Here is a 5,890-nt window from a genome sequence, read left to right as displayed (position 1 = left end):
GGGGGGGGGGGGGGGGGGGGAGACTGGGGTATATAGATATACATTATGAATAAATAAATTCAGATAAAAGCAGTGGACTGGGAGTCAGGAGACTGATTCTAGCCTGGCTTTTGCCATTAGTTAGTTTCATGATCAGAGGACAATCCTCTCCTTTTGCTGAAACTCCTTTTCCCCAAGTGTAAATGAACAGAATCAGGTGTCACTCAGGTGTGACATTCTGAGACTGTGACTGATATAAAAAGACAAATAAAGCAATCTTGTGCTCAGTACAATTTCTTAACACATTTTATTTATTTGTTCATTTTTCCCCAGTCTATCCTTGCACATCTTGACTTTCCATAATAAGATGTTCCAAGAATTATTTTTGTAGGATCTCAGCTCTGAAAGAATTAGCCTCACATCAAGAGAGGAGAATCTGTAAGTTCACGGAGACCCCCTCCTTGGCACATCTTGGCGAATAGCCTCTTATTCTCTACGTGGTGGGGATGAAGCAAAGCCTGCTGCTGCAATTCACTCAGCAGCTTGGCCCTTGGGTAAATGGCCCCTGGGTTCTTAAGGTCCAGCCGGGGCTCAGGAGGTATGTTCAGACTCCAGAAATCCTTCTTCTCAAAGAATGAGAGGAAAAAAGGCTACCCAAAGAAAGTACCCCAGGAAGTATTTATTTGTAAGAAGCTGAAAAACAGTTATAAAATAATTTCCTGGCCCTAAAAGTAGAAGCCAGGTTTGATCTTCTGAAGCCCAGGTTCAGGATGAATGTATATTTATGGGCCTTTATAGCCAGCTTATAAAGCCCTTAGGGACAAAGGATTGTGGTTTAGCCATAAAGCTTTACGGAGTCCTTTTATTTCTTTACAACCATGAAGTCTGATCCTAGCAATCCAGGCTAAACTTCTCTTTAAGTGCTTTGGAAAAGAGTAACTTTATAAATCTCAGGTAGTAATGGGTGATAGCATGATTAGTAATAAAAGTAATTACAATCATCGTGCAATAAATAATATTTAAGCTTGATGATGGCAAAAATAGATGCAAGATTAAGGATATCGTAGTCACGCATAAAAGTCATTGACATCAAAGAAGTGTAGGAAGGAAATCAGATTTCTACCTAATTAAAATCTTATGCATACAGATGACTAAGATGGGGCTCAGAGAATGGAAGTGACTTGCCTTTGGGAATACCCAGATGCAGGACAGGGATTATTTTTTCTGTCATAACATGTTAACAAAAGAGCCAAAGTACGTGCGGGTAAACTTAAGTCCAGTAAATAGCCCAAAGTTGAAATCAGATTTCTACCTAATTAAAATCTTATGAATACAGATGACTAAGATGGGGCGCAGAGAATGGAAGTGACTTGCCTTTGGGAATACACAGATGCAGGACTGGGATTATTTTTTTCTGTCATAACATTTTAACAAAAGAGCCAAAGTATGTGAGGGTAAACTTAAGTCCAGTAAATAGCCAAAAGGTTTATTTTCCATGAAGTGTCTTTTTTATTTGTTTATTCATTCAACAAATATCTATTAAACTTCTATGATGTGTCAGGCACTATTGTAGGCAGCAGTGAACAAAGCAAAAACTCATGTCCTCCTGAGCTTATAGTTCAAGTCACTTAATTTAAATGATAAACTGGATATGTTGAGCTACAATTAACCTCTCCATCTGTATCATTCAGGGTTCTCAAGAGAAATGGAACCAATAGCATATACATATATAAAGAGATTTATTTTAAGGAGTTGGCTTATGCAATTGTAAGGGCTGAAAAGCTCAAAATGTGTAGAGCAGGCAAATCCAATATCGATAGGGCAGGCTGGCAGGCTGGGAACTCAAGCAGGAGTTAATGTTGCAGTCTTGAGGCAGAATTTCCTCTACAAAACTCTGGGGTTTTTTTTTTGTGTGTTTTTTTTTAAAGAACTTTCACCTGATGGATAAGGCCCATCCACATTATTGAGGGTAATCTCTTACTTGAAGTCCACTGATTGGAGCTATTAACCACATCTGCAAAGTAGTTTCTCAGCAGCACCTAGGTTAGTGTTTGATTAAATAACTGGGTAGTAGCCAAGTTGACACATAAAAATAACCATCACATAATTTACTCAATAAACATTTATTTAGTGCTTATCACATGCCAAGTTCTGAGATAAATCATGCACAGTCCCTGCCCTCTAAAGAGGGGCATAAGTCATTACTTAAATAAATACATAAAAATAGGAAGAATCTACATATATGGATCTACAAAGTCATAAGAGAGATAGATAACAGCAGCTGTATTTGAGGGTTTGAAAAAGAAAGATACTTCCAGGTAAAGAAATCAGGAAGAGCTGATAACACGAAAGACAGTTAACCTTGTCCTTGGAGAATAAGTAAAATTAGAACAAGGGGAACAGGAGGGTGAATTCCTCGTGGAAGCAATGGCATAAGGCAAAGTGCAGAGTCAGGAAGATGTGTGATGCATATAGAAACATTAAGTGGTTCAGTTGGGCTGGAAATATAGAGCATTCATCAAAACCTCTTTTATTGAGCCAGGGATTACGCAGTGCTTGTTCAAGTACTTGTTCTAAAGACATTAAAACATTTGCAGATGAAACAGAGAGATCAAGTGACTCCTCCAAAGTCACACAGGAAACCTTCACACACAAGTCAGTGCCATTTTCTTTCAGATTCTAGATACTGTTGACCCTTCAAAAATGAGTTTTCCCATCCCTGAGAAAGGAGACTATGTGTTATCTTTGTTGTGTCTGTTTAACTGTCTTTGAAAACAATCACATTATTCTTTGATAAATGAAAGAAATGTATTAGGCCCTAACTTTCGATGAACATACAGGTATTGATGCCCCAAACAAGAGACTCAGGGATGATATGTCGTAAAGTTAAAGCTTCATCACTTTCACCACTCAGGGAAGGGTAGTTGTTTGTTTTTGCACTATAATTAAATTGCGATTGTCCGGGGGGATGGTATGCAGAGAGAAAAGATATGTAGGAGCCTCAGGGTTCACAAGAAAGTCAAATTCTCACCCAGAGCTCCTGTTATTTCCCAGTTGTATGCTTTGTATATTATGTTTATTGCAATGCCTTTCAGCCATCTTGTTTCCATGACCTACGTGCCTCCCTGATTTCAAGGAATAGCTGTTGGGTTAGCAAATTATTATTAAATAGATGTGGCCCACACCTTATTCCATAGCCAGCTTCCCCTGTCCCTGCATTAAGCTCAATCATCCTGTTGCCTACCTAGGAATTTATGTTTTTCTGCTACTGAACTAACCAACCATGAGTTTGTTCTCTATACTAATGGTTTTATGGCACTCAAAACAATGTGCATGGCTTTGAGGATACTGTAACATTTTCAACAATTATGATAATTATAGGAATTAGAGGAATTCCAGACAGTTTCCACACAAGTCTTTATTCAGCGTCATACCACTGTGAATTGGACAGAAGAAAACTGTACTCTCCTCCTCTCTCTGCCCCTTCTACTTCCACTTTATGAAAGGGAAGCTGAGGACCCAAATCAGGAAATGACATCTTCAAGTGCCTGGTTTCATATCGCCATAAAGTACATTACTTGAATTAAATCTACCAAATAGACTAGTAAAAGGGACACTAGGGAGAAATGAGGTTATTGATCAGAGGTATTAAATAAACGGACATCGCCGAGGAGTGGTGTTCACAGATGTGCGGAATGCTCAAGGGGGATCAAAGTTCAACTTACTCAGAGGAGAGCTGAATATTTGTCTTGTGGTGATGTTCTTTTCTCATTTCCAAGGGTGAGGACACCTAGAAAGTATATGAAAACTAAGAGCCACATTACTTCGAATTTACATAATGCTGTAGATTTATTGTATATGGTGTCATTTTAATGATAATCCCCACAATAATCCTGTCTGACAGTGAAACCAGAGATTCATAAACTACTGGATCATACTTTGGAGGGCAGAGGTCATCCCTCCACAGCATGTGAACAACACCTGGGTAGGTGTGTGTCTAGGAGGGTGCCTGTGTGTATTTCAGAGGGCAGGTGTGGAGAGGCAGTCATGGGGCATCTTGTGAAGATAAATGGTAATCACACTATCTGATGAGCTTTGTTAAATAAAATTCACACCCCCCCTCCCGCCAAGAGTGGGTAATAATCTATTTATAACAAGGCTTAGTTTATGGTGATTCACTGTAGTCTCAGGATGGACACTCTGCTTTTCTATCACTTTGCATAGAAAAGTGTCCCCTCAAAAGAGTAGACATGCTCAGAGACAAGCACCATGGCAGCGACAGGGACTCAGAAAAGTACCTAAGAAGACGCCTCACTCACTTGAACTGGAACTTGAAGAGCATGAAAAGTCAAAAGTCACTTTCAGGGTCCATTTGGCCAGCGATGGGGTGGGTGGAGGTATGTCAGCAGGGAGAGCCATCTGTTTCGTCCAGAGCCTTAACTCACCACCAAATGAGATTGGAAACGCTGCAGGTGTGGCTGATCATTAAAGGAGCAAGTGCTGCTGTGTTGGGAGAGTGCAATAGCGCATTAGCAAACAATGTCTTTGGTAACAGGAAATCTCAGGAGGCACAGGATGAGCAGACATCCAGCCCCTCCCTCCACTCTGGGATTCTAATCTTGCCATTGCCCTCCTTGAGAGATTTTAGTCTGGGTTTACTCAGGTGATTCCCTTGTATGTTCATCCAGGGATAATATTTCAGTGATAAACCCATGGAGCTGGAGACCAAATGCCAGCAATCTATTCTTTTTTTTTTAAATATATATTTTATTGATTTTTTACAGAGAAGAAGGGAGAGGGATAGAGAGTTAGAAGCATCGATGAGAGAGATTGATCAGCTGCCTCCTGCACGCCCCCTTCTGGGGATGTGCCCGCAACCAAGGTACATGCCCTTGACCCGGAATCGAACCTGGGACCCTTCAGTCTGCAGGCCAACGCTCTATCCACTGAGCCAAACCAGTTCAGCAAGCCATCTATTCTTGATGTTCTTCAAAGAGGGAGTATTTTCCGCAGTGGTGGTCCTTCACAGTGCATCAGAGAGACAGATAACTAGTGTATTTAATCCAAATGGGGCTGGAAGTCACTTTCAGACCTGTGGTAATCACTCTCTGACCTGGCTAGCTCCCCAGTGTCCCTACAACTTTGTCTTTAGCAGCTAGCATTTTCTGAGCACTTATTAAATTTCAGACATTATGTCATTCAATCCTCATGATCTCCTTAAGAGGTTGTAGGATTATTCCCATTTTCAGAGGAACAAAGAGGTTTGAAGTGATCGTGTAACTAGTTCAAGGCCCTGGGGTAATAACCTGAACTCTCACCTATGTCTACTTCAGTCCAAGTCTATGATCTTGACCGCCACCCTGGTCTGCCTTCCTGGTCGCCGTCCAGAATCACTGACAATATACAGGGTGGAGTGTTGGTGGAAAGTGGTACAGCTATGTTATGAGGCCTGACCCTTTGGGTCTCTTGTTTGCCAGTTGTATGACCGTTAGGTTTTCTGGCTTCTCTGAGTCTCCGTTTCCTTCTCTGTAAAATGGATATTACTCTTCCTTCTTATCTACAAAGTTTTTATAGAAGGAATGTGAATAGATGGAATGTGAATAAAACTGTTAAAATACTAGGTGTACTGGTTAATAATAGCGGATTTTGTAATCAAAGAAAACATGATAATTTCAAGAGAAACATCAAAAGTGCTTTATTCAAAGTAATGTCCATCACTAGCTACGCATTTCCCCATCTTTCAGGTAATTTGTGGATACCGTCCCAATAGAACTTTTCTTGTTTTGGGACAAACCATTCAGAGACACAATTTTCCATTTCTTCGTATGTTTTGAAGTGCTGCTCAGAAAGTGCATGTGTCATCGATCAGAACAAGTGGTAATCTGAAGGAGCTAGGTCTGGTGAATAGAGC

This window comes from Myotis davidii, unplaced genomic scaffold (assembly GCF_000327345.1).
Source record: "Myotis davidii unplaced genomic scaffold, ASM32734v1 scaffold557, whole genome shotgun sequence".
NCBI classification, from domain to species: Eukaryota; Metazoa; Chordata; class Mammalia; order Chiroptera; family Vespertilionidae; genus Myotis; species Myotis davidii.
This window is presented reverse-complemented; position numbering follows the sequence as displayed.